This window comes from Oxyura jamaicensis, chromosome 20 (assembly GCF_011077185.1).
Source record: "Oxyura jamaicensis isolate SHBP4307 breed ruddy duck chromosome 20, BPBGC_Ojam_1.0, whole genome shotgun sequence".
Classification (NCBI taxonomy): domain Eukaryota; kingdom Metazoa; phylum Chordata; class Aves; order Anseriformes; family Anatidae; genus Oxyura; species Oxyura jamaicensis.
This window is the reverse complement of record NC_048912.1, coordinates 2,954,037-2,968,072: the sequence shown is the minus strand read 5'-3', so window position 1 is coordinate 2,968,072 and position 14,036 is coordinate 2,954,037. Positions and strand designations below refer to the sequence as shown.

The window sequence follows — 14,036 nt, the reverse complement described above, 5'->3', positions numbered from 1 at the left end:
TATTTAGACACGGAGCCATCTGAGGCATCGAGGCAACATTCCTGTGGCTCTCTGGCTGGGCTGGCAGGCCATCGCTGCTTTGCAGCACTCCCCAGCTTCTTCCTGGCAAAACCCTCATTTAAAAGAACTCAATTAAATGAACAGCTCTGTCAAGGAGAGACGGACGGACACCCTCTTGTTCTGTCTTCTGATCTCCGCTTAAGTACTTGGTGTTGCTTCCCACCTGGGTTATGCGACACTTTGGTATCGCAGGCTAAATGGCAGAGGTAATGGGGTTGAGATGTTCCTAGGAGAAGCACTCCGTGCTCACAGGCAGGCTGGTTTGCAGATTCCCATCTGAGTGGTGGAGAGATGGTGACAACTTCAGAGCTGAGGCTCGGTGGCTGTGCTAAGTTGCGCTGCATGATGTCGGGAGCTGGTATGAATCTGCATGCTCCTAAAATGTTGCATCACCACTTGGTTTTTAGAGATTCAGCTTGGCTTCAGGCTGTCTTTAAATCATTCAGTGCTGGGGCTGCTGTGAAGATCTGACCGCATCCTCCACCCAGTGCTGGATGTGTGCTAGTGCCATCTCTAAAGCTGATGAGTGATGAACTTCGCATCAGGTACATACCTCCACAGCTGTCTCCATGGGGGGTAAATGTGCACGTGGGAGTGCTGAAACCACAGGCTACTCTGTCCTCTTGGGAGGCCTACATATGTTGTCCCAGAACAGGGTAATCACCAAGTGAAAGAGTGCAGCAGGTATTAAAGCGGATTTGGAGCCTCGAGGCAGGTGTGACACAACAGTGCTGGCACATCCACTGCATCTGCAGTGCGAATTCTCAAAGCGTGGCCTGCACTTGCATGGGGAGGTAGCTGTTTGAGTAGTATTTCCTCTGGGTGCTCGCTGTAGGAATCAGTGCTAGGAATCGGCCTCGGTTCATTCAGCCCCATGGCCAGAACCAGATGCTACTTGAAGAGGAAGTTTGTGTTTGGGAAGAACAGTTATCTGATAACTTGGTGTTAAGGGGGACTTCTTTCTGATGCAAACCAGCTTATGCCTTGCAGCTCTAGAGCCTAATGCAGGGACTTAAATATAATACAAAGCAGTTTTTCTTGGATCTGTAGGGAATCTGGTTTAGACCTGCTCAGAGCCTTAAAAGAGACTGGGGACCCGTGGATTTTGTGCTGGGGCACAGAGGACTCCTCTCTTGGGACAGTTTCCTTTTTCAATACTTCTCAACCAACATTTTCCATTTGACAACTGATCTTTGCACTGGCCGCATATTTAAACCAAATAAACAAATAAAACCCGCAGCTTCTTCTTTCCCTATAATTTCTGACCTGAGATGACACAAGCTTGGACTGGCTCAGGTTACACTGCATATGGCTGCACACAATGCCGTAGCCTTCCCAAAAAAAACCATTTGACTGCACGCAGTCTAGGCTCACACCAGCATGCTCCAGGCTGCCCGACCCAGAGGGCAGCAGCAGAGGTACCTCTGCTCTGAGCACTGTTCTGAGCACAACAGTGCTCCCTGAAATGGGAGGCAGAATGGGACGTGCCCTTCTTACTCTCTTTGCTTCGTGCACCCTGCTTATTCTTTCATGATAATGCTCCCTTAGCTGCAGACAGCGTGCCTGAACTTGAAACGTGTGCTTGAGAGGTGTCCTGCTGCTAGGGAAAATGGCAAAGGTCCGATGGAAGGAGCAGGGCCCGCAGAAACTGCAGTGGTCGGACCAGGCAGGTCACGCTCTGTTGCCAGCTCATCTGCTTCTGATGCTGCATAAACATGTGCTTCACTTCACGTACAACTGGAATAATTTATAGTGTTTTGCTTACCTTTATTTCCCTCCCCCCCGCCCCCCCCCCGTACATAATCCCTTAAGACGCTTACCCCCAGTTGAACTGGCTCTCGGACCCCGAGGCCTGGTTGTCCCAGGACATGGAGGCATTGCAGGCGTTTTCATATCAGATTTAAAAACTCAGACCACAAAAACTTGGAAACTTTACCTCATGGTTCTCTCTTCTTTTTTAGACTAGGCAGAAACTTTATCAGCTTTTCAGTTATTAATAGATTGTTTTGCTTTCCTCAATATTTAAGGCCTTGCGTGACCCTACTAATAATTTACAAGAATTTTTGTATGTCTGCATTTTAATTCCACTGGCTTCTGTGTCAGCTGATGAGCTTAGATTGGTTAGGTTTACCTAATATATAACCAAACAGAGACAGTAACTGAATGTGGTTTGTTCAGATATGTAGTTTCTTTCTAGGCATATGATTCATCGTCTGTGAAGAGAGACTGCAGCTGGAGAGCAGAAACTTTGCAGGAGCGGGGATGAAGCTTGCTCTGTCCTCTTGTTGTCTCCTCGATAACCTCCTGTATCTTCCAGCCTTTTCAAAGGTCTTCAGAAAATTAAAAATAACGAGCTTGTCAGAATCACAAAAGAAAGCTGTGGAGCCTCTAGGACCTTTAGAAAATAATAAAACTTAACATTGACCATACCTTGGCTGAAGTGTCTGTTCTGAAGCCATTTCATAGGCTATGTATAAGCTTGCACAAAAGCATACGTTTAATGGATGTATAAGCAGTGGCCAGCCTTCTAATAGCACGTCAAATATGTAGTCATAATTGATAGAGTTCACATATGCCCTTAATTCCATGCCTAACGATGTAGGAGACAATGTTTTGCAATTTTGCAGTTATTTTTTTAAGGGAAAGTCAGGTGCTGGCTGTCAGTGTGCTTTTGTTCAGATGCCCCTAGCCCTAAGGAGTACTGGGTATGGAACTGAAATTTTTTGGCCTAAGTCTGGTGTTGTTCCAGTGGCGCTTCTGAAGTACAGTCCGGCTTCAGGCCTACCTCGGAGATCCAGGGATGGCACAACCACCCTGCATGTGGGAAAGATCCTTTTTTCAGGAGTCAGTGGGATTATTTTAAGCGTGTGTCTGTGTACACACAAAAGCACACGCTTATAGACACACATTGTTGAAAAAGTATTAGGAGGCCTGGAGCAAATTTTTTAAACTGGAAATGAGACGTGACTTAAATAGTAAGGATAATTAACTATAGGAGCAGTTTACCAAGGGAAGTGATAAATCCATCATCACTTGGAGTCTAACTTGAGATTGGGCCTGTTTAGAAACAGGCTCAGGGTCAGCTGCGAGGTTCTGAGCAAAATCGTATTTACTTACGTGAAGGGAGGGAGGCCTAACCTTCCTCTGCTGGAGGTGGGATTTTCTCTTATGTGGGTGGTTGTGGTCAATGTTCACAGTGCTCCTTTGGCCTTACAACTTAGTTCTTCCCCCTTCTCCAATATTAAAGAGCTTTCTTTGTTTGCAAAATGGAGGAGAAAAAAAAAGTGCATTCTGACTGTGAAGGCAGATGTGGGCGACTGACATGGGCGTGCATCCTGAGCAGTAAGCAGTAGGTGTCTGTGTTTCTGCCTTTGCTGTCGCTATCCCAATTGGTTTTGCCTGCTGATGTTAGCACTGACCAATGCTTGATGCTTCAGAGGAAGGTGGAAGCCTGCTGCAGAGGGAATTCCGTCAGGGTGGTTACCCAGAACTAACTGTAAATGCCTAAGGGAATGGGGGTCCCTCCGCTGATTACTTCCTGTATCGTGGAATGCAGTCAGCTTTAGGTTACCTGGATGTGCATCTTATCTCTGGTTGCAAATTAGCTGGGTTTTCTGGCCATTCAGCTACAGTACTCAGCTCTCTTTGTAGGACCGGGACTGCTGGAGCTGTTGTACGTGGTGTGAAGAGAGTTTCTCCTTGTGCTTTATTTCCTTACAGTGCCCTTTAGGTCTGGGCCATTGCGTTCTGCTTCTGACAGTCCTGCAAAGCTTCAGTCAATATTCTGCACAATCCTTTCTGTCCCAGTTGAAGCATCACAGAATCATTAAGGTTGGAAAAGACTGTCAAGCTCATCTGGTCCAAACATCGTAAGATTTGTGCTGCGTTGGCCGGGAATCGAACCCGGGTCAACTGCTTGGAAGGCAGCTATGCTCACCACTATACCACCAACGCGCTCAGCACAGCCTTTGAGGTTTCTTGCTAATTTTCAATCATTCCTGTAAAAATCCACTGCGAAGCCTGTTCGGTACCATTGTTCTGAAGGTGAGGGACCGTCTCAGAGGTGTTTGAAGATTCCTTGGGCAAGGCTGGGAGCTGAAACCAATTCTGTGTTTGTGATTTTGGCAGAAGTACTTACACATGGTGGCGGCTGAGTACCTCCCTCCGTGAGCCTGAATTCAGGGATCTCTGGTAAAAAGGACCTTGGGTCTGCTTGTGCTGAGGACAACCTGAGATGTCTTGGCCCCGCGGGGGGTGCAAGATGGCTGCTTCCCTTCCCAACCTCCCTTTTCTTTGGCCCTACCTTACCACAGCTGTGTGTTGAGCTGTTCTGGCCTGCCTGTGCTTCCAGGCTGCTCAGCGTCTTATTTGCTTGTTTCAAAGGATGGTCAGGAATTTGGGGTAGTCATGTGTAAGCTCATTATATTGTTTACTTTCTGGCTTTCTCCAAGTGCTCTTGCACCCTGGCAAAAAAACTAGAGGTGGCCTTTGTCATCATCTTGCTGAAGATTTCCCCCCTCCCCACCTCGTTGTTTTGGTAAGAGTAGATCTTAGCTTTGTTTCTTAGACCCCTTTTAAGGTAAAATAATGTTAATGAGTAATTGTGCCAAGTAAAGCTTGCTGGAATGTTTTTGCTGACAAGTGCTATTGTATCACAACTGAATCATTTTTGAAAAATCTGTTTCTGTATGTCTGTAATTTAGTAAAACAATGATTTTACAACAAAGCATTCATTTTGGGTCTAGAAATACCAGTCTCAAGACTTACTACAGTCAAACCTAGTGTGAAAGCCAAACTACTTTTTTCAGTGAGTAATGTGTACATAAAGAAGGAGAGAGGTGGACTCACCTTGGAAGTGGTAGTCATCATTGACTGTGTTTCTGCTCTTTATGACAACTAATTATAGTCCAGTATGTTTGGTCTGTGGAGGAACTGTTTGTTTCTTTCAAAGCAAAGCTGTCTGTTTGCAAAGACAGTAATGACAGAACTGGATTTTTCAGCCCCTGAAGATGCAAACCCCCTACATTTTGGATGTCTTACCACCTGTACATTCACTTCCATATTCACTGGCTGTTTGTGAGTAATTAAAGTTTTGCAAGAGAATTTTATTATTCACAAGAGATGAGTTCTGAGAAGAGGATAATGATGCTTTAGAATAATTACAATTAACGCATTTTAGAATTTTAACAAGGATAATAGTGTACGTGTTGTGGCTGTTTCTTCCCAGTAGTCTGGATGGCGTTAGGGAAAGTACAAGAGGTAACAGTAAATAGTTAGCATCTTCCTACAGAAAGAAAAGTAACAGAATGCTTTGGAAAGCTCAGATTTTCTCTGTTTAAAAATATAATTTCTTTCAAACACGGACAACTCCGTTCTGTGGCTTGGCCCCATGAGCACTTCCAGGAGTTCTGAGAGCTTTTATTTGAGCTACAGTTCATAGGATTTCTGTATTCCCTGTTGTTGCTGTTGAGAACCCACTGAGTCGTCATATTTCATTAAAACACTCAAGTTTTAACAAATCGGTTGTTTCAAAAGTGTACACACTCCACCCCCCAAAAACCCCCTCCCACATTTTCTCAGGGAACTTCCTTCCCACCTCTGCCGAGTATGTGTATCAGTGCTAACGTGCCTTGCCATATGCTAAATTTTTCTGGCCAATTCCTTGTTTCAGGGGGAGATTAGTTCTCCATGAATATATATATATATATTTTCTACCTGGTCCTCTTTAGCAGAGAACAGAGGAAAATTGCCAATCATATCAGTGTACAAGTTGTTCTTCCCTCCGATGTAATGTAGGAGTAAGGAGTTCTGCAGTGTAGGTTAGTGTGGAAGGGGAGAAGTGGTCTATCTTCTGGCCTGAGCCCTTCAGAAAAGCTGCGTGCTTGAGCACCTTGCTCTTGGGCTGTCTGAATTAATGCTTTCAAGTAATGTGATTGCCAAAGAGCAGGAGTCTGGGATTGCTGAGACTACTGTTCTTTCAGGACATCTCAAGTCAGGGTCCCTGAATGACTTCGTCTTGAAAAACCCAGCCCTGCTGATGGTATTGGCATTTCTCTGGGTACTGTGTTTTACTTTAGGAAAAGCATTTGTTTTGTGAGGAGGGTAGGTGATGTTTTCATCTCAGCTAGGGGTAAACGTGGAATAATTCTGCTGGCACCACTGTTTCATTTTTATATTAAGGAACTTGGTCATTTTTTAACTGTTTTCTTTTATGTTTTCAGTTTTACACGTATATGATCAGGAAAGGCTAACTTGTTTGTTTCCAAGTTGGATGGAATAATAAAAGCTTGGTATGTGAGAATGTGTTGCCCCTCTTAAACAAGACAAATGTGGATGCCTTTGAGTCAACCTCTTCCCTGGGTGCAGTGTCCCCTCCAGTACCTTGATACTTCTGCTTGATACAGCTCGGTTCCTACGCTTGGATTTGCTCCTCCTTGTGGGCTGAGAGCACGTTTTAAGCTCGATCATTTACTGCAAGGCTATAATTAAGGTCTTGTATATGTTCAAATAGATCACAGGCAACAGGGGCAAGATATGTCATCAGTCATAATTTCCATAACCTAAAGATATTTATTTTTTTGGTTATACCATATATCTTTTTCTTATTATTATTTGGGGCTTTGGCAGAAATACCCCTTTTAAAAGTAGGCCACCGTGTCCTTTCCTACGTTCATTATAAGTGGGCTGCAAGGAAAGCCCCAGACTGACAAGGCCTCTACTTTTGGTTTCCTTTTGCAGCAGGAGGACAAAGTTTCCTTCAGATACTGCTCTAGCTGTCTCTAGCCAGGGAACTTGGCTGATGGACTGCAGCATATAATTTTAGCTAAAAAGAAAGAAGAAAGATGAACTGTAATCTATCGTGCCTCTTTACTACATGCAGCTCTCAAGATCTGCGTAATGCAGCAGGCGCCAGGAGCAACCGCTCTGCGTTTAAGGCTGCAAAACGTCCTCCGTTGTGACACTGCTCTCAGTGCTCAGGACCTTTGGAAAAAATTATCTATCAGGCTGAACGTTTTGTCCCGGTGACAGTCAGAAATTATGGTGGCTCCAAAACACTGATCAAAATCTGTCTGGCCATATATTTTTTTGGATTGTGTGGATAAAAAGTCTGCTGAAACACAAGCCCTAATACAGGGGGGGAACAAAGCAAACAAACAAAGAAAAAACAGCCACAAACAAACCACAGCATCCAGGACTTTATCAAGAAGCAAGAAAAAAACAGTTCTAGCAACTAAAAAGAATTTAAATCCTGGGCTCTGGAATTCTGCACAACTCGAGTTCGCATTGAGCACTGCGACTTCGGTATGTGAAAAAAAAAACCTGTGGGGTACTTTTTCTTTCTTTCCAGAAATGAATATACTGATGATATTTGAGATGGGATCTGTATTGAAGTTATGCCCCATTTATGCTATTAATGATATGTCATGTACTTTGTTCCACTTAGGGATTATTTTTTCCAAGCAGATGCTGGAAGATGCTTCTAAAGCAAGTCGCTACTCAGAGCCCCTCATTTCCCATCTTGGCTTTGCTACTTTTTGCATTACGTTCTAAGTATGAAGCTTTACTTTTGAAAAGGAAAAAAACATTTCTGTTGTGAAGATGGTCATCTAAACAGAAACAAAGTGTGCTTTTGCGCTGTCAGTCCAGCTTTGCATGATGCTGTCTCTAAGCTCACAATTGCATCGGTAGTGTGTGGATTTTATGGCCTGAGACAGTGCGAAGCAGTGTGGGTGACTGGAGGTGGCTTTCCGAGCCCCTTCTGCTCCACAAGGATTCAAGCATTACAAGTTCTTCTGACTTGTGGAAAACAGACTCCAAAAGCTGTGAAGTAAGTATGTTTGTTCCGCGCTGCGCACACGCTGGATGCTCCTCCTAACTTGCGCACCAACGGTTACTGGCAGTGTGCTTACATTAGTGGGACAAATACATACGCATTTCATTTCTGTAAGTCTCTTGTATATTCATCAGGTCTCCGAAGAATCATTAACGTCGGTTCCTTCTCTCGTGGTCTTTTGTTGCAGGGCAGAAGTCTTCCTCGCTGCTTATCTTCTGGCCTTTCCTGTCTTAGACTTCAGCAGTCAAGCCAGTTCTTGCTGGTTCTGTTATCTACTCATACAGCCTTCTGTTCCCTTATCTTTGGAACATTAACATAAAATTGTGCTAGCTAAGACCTAGGACTCACCATCGTTTATCTTGTTCCCTGTCTTCCTTCAGTGAACCTATAGGAGCTTCTAGTAATGAAGACAAATCAGCAGGCCCCTCATAATGAGTGACTAAAACCTTGCGTTTTCTAAGTGAAAATGCAGAGATATCTGGAGATCTCTCGAGGTCCCTTCCAACCCCTACAGTTCTGTGATTCTTTGAGATCATGGTTTGCTACTGAAGAGTTTCATGAGTTTACAGCAGTGCATCAGTACACGTAACTTAGGCGAACCATTGCAGAATCTGAGGACTTGAGCTTGTCTCGCTGTGTGCTTCTGGAGCCAGTGCCAGTGGTGTATGGTATGGCAGATGGAACTACATCTGCATTCCATTTTTTAATATTGTCTTAAAAAAAAAAAAAAAAAAAAAAAGGTTTATTTCTGCAGGCATTGTAGAAGAAAGCTGCCTAAATATAATCTCATCTATTTTTACATATGCAATATATTAATATATATTTTGGTAGAGTTTTGGAAGACCTGGCACAGTGCAGCATTGGCGTGGGGCTGGCAAGCACGGCACAGTTGCAGGACACCAGCACCTTTTAGAGAGGCAGTGGGGAGCAAGGGCTGTGTGGCATAGAAAATCCTCTCTGGATTACCTGAACATCAGGGATCCCAAGCTTTTTTACATGTGTGGACCCCAGGAGCCTGTCCATGCCCATGTTTATGTTTGCTGCCCCTCGTCTGTGACCGAGTACAATTTAACCATTCCACAAGCTTAAAATAAAAGCACCTCTTGTTCCAGTGAAGTAGTTAAGTTTGAGGGGAAGATTTTTGGAACCATGTTTATCGAGGAAAAAAAATAGTCCATGTAGAGCAGTCTGAAACTACCCGGTGTTAGTTCCGATCTGCTGGTGCCCCTGGGGTGTCCTCTGAGGTGCTGCAGAGGAGGGCCCCTTCGGGGCCATGCCCAGGACAAGCAGTACACTGATGTGCCCCCCTCACCCTCTAGTTACACTCAAGGCTCCAGTGGGTGCCCATGAGTCTGCAAAATAGTGTGATAAGTCCTTTTCTTCTCTCCCTTTATTCTTTTCCTAACTATTTTTGTGGAGCTTGGGGCAAAGCAGGACTGCTCATACCCTGGTTGGTTGTGCAAGTGCAAGTACAGCCCCGGCCAGTTGTGCTTGGAGCTGAGACCCCCGCTGGCTTCACACCCGGATTCCTCCCGCTGGGCTCGCTCTGCTGTCTGGAAGGTGACTGCATGGCTGTCCTTGCATGCTTTCCAGGCAGCGTGGCTTGTGCTGAGGCATTTTTGTGGCTTTGTTACAACTCAAATGCTTTCATAACAGCAAAAGATATTATTATATGGCATCGTTAGTAATATCCAAAATTGAGGTACTAGCTGGGTTTCCATAAAGAGACCACGCGTGATGCAGAAATCTAGAAGCCAGGCCTGGCTCTTAATCGCATTGATTTCCTCACTGGGTCAGTTCAGTAACCGGAGCCCCAAATGCAGCAGCCTCAACATCATGTGGTAGATCCAACGGTTCCCCTGATCACGAGAAATGAGCCTCCTCCTTGTTCCAAATATTTTCCCTATTTGTTTCTTGTTACTGTCCTGATTGGTACATGATGAGGCAGAAAAGCTCATTATGTTACTGATTTCTTCATTTTTAGTGCATTTCTTCAGTGAGCAGTTCTGCTGCTGTAGGTGGTTTGCTGGCATCTCGCTCTGCCTGTCGCAGCACTGGGTTTGCTTGCACAATGTGGTGTGTTTGGGTAACGATGGGACACTCAAAGCTGTGTGTTAGATTTGCATTTGCTGATTCTGCTATAAAATTGGAACGTTCCCTGTGATCGCCTGTGCTCCTCCAGATTCACCAAGAAAACTACTAACGAGCGTGAATGGGTAACCTGCTCCTTAGTCACTTAAAAAGTTGTCCCACACCAAAACAGAGAAGACGTGCCTCTGAGCAGGTGAGATGTCCGGCCAGAACTGCATCTCTCCGTTTTCGGCCTGTAGCCGTAACACCAGTGATGCGTTAGCAGCCATCCGTATCGCCTTGCCTGCTGCTACGGCCTTGCTCGGGCATCTGTCACTGCCTCGTGTTCAGTGACCCTCCTGCGCTTGCACTGAGCTGTTCCTGGTTTTTGGTAGCAATTTGTGCTTGCTAGTGTGTATTGCCATGGCTTGTAAGGAAGGGAGAGCAACGCCAAGGGAGAACACGGAGTCCGTTTGGGCAGCAAACGAGAAAGCTGAATTGGTTTGGGGCGAACCTCAGCTGAATGCTTCTGGAGAGGAGCAATCTGAACCTCGCAGGTGCTCCTTAGGAGTAACCTGGAAGGAATTAACGCAGTGATAAAGACAAAAAATGAGACGTCTTGTGTTCTGTAAAGAAACATGGCTTTGTAATGTGCGTCTTCGAAGGCCTCAGCAGGTGTGATGGTTTATCGGGTGCACACTGGAGGGATGGGAGTGGCTGGTCACAGTCTGGGTTATTTTGAAGTAAGGGGCTTGGACTCCTCATGTCTTTGTGTGGGGTGGGCAGGACTCACGGCTTCCAACTTGTCGGGGTAATCGATCTCGCCTCCCACCTTGGTGCTCTGGTTGTGCAGCGCAGGCCTGTACTTCACACAGCAATCCCCCGGCCGTTGCATGCCATCACGTAATTCAGGCACGGTGACCTCGGCGTGACACCTAATGAGGATGATCCTTTCCTACCATAACGAACAAATGGTGTTGGGGGTTAAATAGAATCGCACCGCATTTGTTCTGAGCGAGGTTGTGCCTTCGAAAAAGGCTGGTGGCTGCCTTGCATAGGGAGAGGGCCTGGGGGGAGCAGGGAGGGTGATCCTGGCTTTTTCTGGGTGCCTCACTGCACTGGAGGATGCCCGGGGAGCTGCCCTGAGGCCGGGCTCCCTCCGTGTTGGGGATGCTCTGGGGCGAGCCCGGATGCCTCCGGGATTACCCATGGGGGTGGTGGCACCGTCCTGTGCTGGGGAAGGGGCTGCGGGGTGGGGAGAAGTGTTCTGGTGGCTGAAAGGAGATTCTTGACAAATGCCCGACCCGCAATCTGCACACAGCGATCTGCCCCTCCGATGTTCAGCAGGCAGCAGGGCAGGGATTTGTGCGGGTGCTGGCACTGCTGGTGGCTGTAGAAATGAAGGCAGGTTATGAGCAGAGCCAGCTTGTTTGTAGGGAAGCAGGAGCCAACCCACAGAAGAGCTGCTTTTGAATTTTGGACGCAGAACAAAGTTTTAAGCTCCGGTAGGGCCTGCATTTTTCCTTTTCCCAGCCCTCCTGTAAGCACCCCCCTTTAGTGATTATTTATTTTCCTTTCCTTTGCTTCTGCCTACCTTTGGGCTCTCAGATCTCTCACGGCTCAGACACGCCCGGGCTCGGGGCCAGGCTCCAGGCACGCGCTGCCCGCCTGCGCCCGCCGTGGCTGCCTGCAGCACGCCGGGGCTGCCTCTGAGCAGCCCACAGCAAGGGGAATCGAGGGTGATGCGTCCCAGTACAGGAGCTGTGCGTAAGCAAGCAGTTTAGATTTAAAAAAAATACCAAAAAAAAAATAAAGCCTTTTCCACTACAAGGTAGTCTGAAATATTATTTTTTATGAATATACTGGTAAAATAGTTTTTATTAACGAATAACCAATGGAGAATGGTGGTGTGATTGACATTGATTTCTAAGCCTATTTGCTGAAAAAAATACAAATCTTTGCATTTCACCAGCATCTTGAGTGAAGCTGTGCTGTCTGCGACACGCCGTGTGTCAGTCGTCAAGAGCTTACAGCAGCAACTGTGGGGAAGAAAAGGCAAACGTGATTTTGGAGAGAGAGGCAGGGATGGAGAAAGAACAACCCTTGCCGCTAGCTTGCTTGAAAACTGATGGGCAAATTAAGTAACTGGCCGGGTGGTATCATATGGGACGTCTGTGGCAAACAGAATAGGGAACAAACATTCTGATTCCCAGTGAAATTACTCAGCCATTAAACCGTCCTCCTCTGCCCTATTCCTTGTGTATCCCTCATTAGCGTAGTCCTGAGCAGCTAACAATAGTGCCTGGAGAGATCTGATTAATGCGCCGTGGGTTTATTAATTTGATCCTTTGTTTGGAAGAGCCTTGTCTCTGGCTGCATGCTCTACTGCTTGGGAAGCCTGGTGGAGGCGTTGCCTTTCTTTGCTTGGTCCAAACGTTTGTGCTACTCTGTGTGTGTGTTTGACAGGAAAGGTGCAAGCGTGCCCTAAATGCAGTACCGAAAGCAGCCGGGATCATGGTGGTCCTTAATTCCTGGTGGTATTTGTTACGTGTGGCAGCCTTCATTGCACATAGCTGCATTTTTCAGAGTGCAGGCATTGAGCAGCTTTAAGGTAAGGATGGAGACAGACGGCCTGCATCTTCTGCTGGAAGCCACTGCGTGCTCTACGTGCTCGTGACAGGCTGCGTTACTGAGGAGGTGCCCTGCAGAATTCTGCTGTGGGTTTGAGGAAAGAGACACTGTTAATGGGAAATTCCTGCCTGTATCAGAGCTGAAGACCAGGTTTAGAAATTCCCGCTTTCCAATAGACTACGGTGCTGATTTAACAAATGGCTAGTACTTGGGGTTCAGAGAAGTGATGATGTGCACGTCTGCATTTTTCCCCTGCAGGTGCTAATCTCGTGAGTCTTTGCACACGCTGGTTTGGTACTCACGGCAGGTTTACTTCCATTGCTGCCTTTGTGGCCTGTTTTCAGCAATAACAGTAACGAGACTTGTGACTGCTGGCGTGGGTGTTTAGGGTGCAAGGAGCTGCATGTCTCAGGAAGTTTCTGCTTGCAGATGTAAAATAGTGTCCACGATAATGTTGGCTACATCTGAACGTAAGCTTCAATGGCTTATTATATGTAACTCCTTAAAGCTGGTGTGGATTTGTCTGGTAAGAAAAAGAATACTACGGTCCTCTCTTTGTTAGTTCATCCTTCCTGATGATGGTGAAAGTTGATCTTTTGTCTTAGTTTCCTTAAGTGACGCTTAGGGTTCCTTTCTGTTTGATTCCACCAGGTTGACACAACAGCACAAGCACCTCAGCATCTCCGTGAATCAGACCCAAACTCTCTCCCCTTCAGCCATCACTTCAGGTCATGCTCAGCATTAAGCCAGAGTGCGGTTCTTCCTGATGCCAGGATACGTGTCGTGGCAGCCAGGAGGTCACTGGGGGTATCTGGACAGTTAAATGCAGAGCTGCGATACCCACAGCTGTAGTTACTGCGGCTACAAAGCAGTGTGGGATGACCAAGGCAAACTGCAGCTTGTGAGTACCTAGGACAACGTTTTTGCGGAGGGCAGCGGAGCATGGTTGCTGGAGCCTGCAGCCCGGTACAGCCTGGGTGTCAGCAGTGTCCTCGCACTCCACCTCGTCCTTTGTGGGCTCTGTGGTAGCCACCCTAAGTAGCAGCCACCCTAAGTTTCATGTAGGACGTTGGGCTGAGTGCTTTTGTCCCGACCGCAACATCTTCCAGCGTCGCCAGCCCCGCTGCTCAGTGCCTCGTGAGTCTGCCTGTGCTTCTGGTACAAGCCCTGTCCTCCCTCCTCGCCAGTAGTTGAGCAGGGAGATGCGAGGGTTCAGAGAAAAGGCGTTGTGTGTGTTAACTATTGACATGCAGCGGGGAGCCGAGCATGATTTAATGCTGGGACAGGAGCCAGCTGGCGCGTTCAAAATACTGGTTTTGATGCACCAGGGAGATGATACTCTATTCAACAGCCTCGTGCTGCACAGTGAAACTTTATGACGCTTGTGATGGCAGCGGGGATTCGTGGAGTAAGTGCTGGAGGGGGAGCTGGGAGCTCCTCC

The 14,036-nt window shown here is 46.7% G+C and overlaps 1 long non-coding RNA gene and 1 other non-coding gene across 2 annotated transcripts in view; one reads left to right on the top strand and one right to left on the bottom strand.

Moving 5' to 3' along the window:
• LOC118176919 overlaps positions 1 to 14,036 on the top strand; it is a 181,201-nt gene that overhangs the window by 68,844 nt on the left and 98,321 nt on the right. The gene's annotated exons all lie outside the window — the stretch shown is intronic.
• Positions 3,943 to 4,014, bottom strand: TRNAG-UCC. Its single transcript has one exon. It is a non-coding gene; the product is annotated as a tRNA-Gly (tRNA).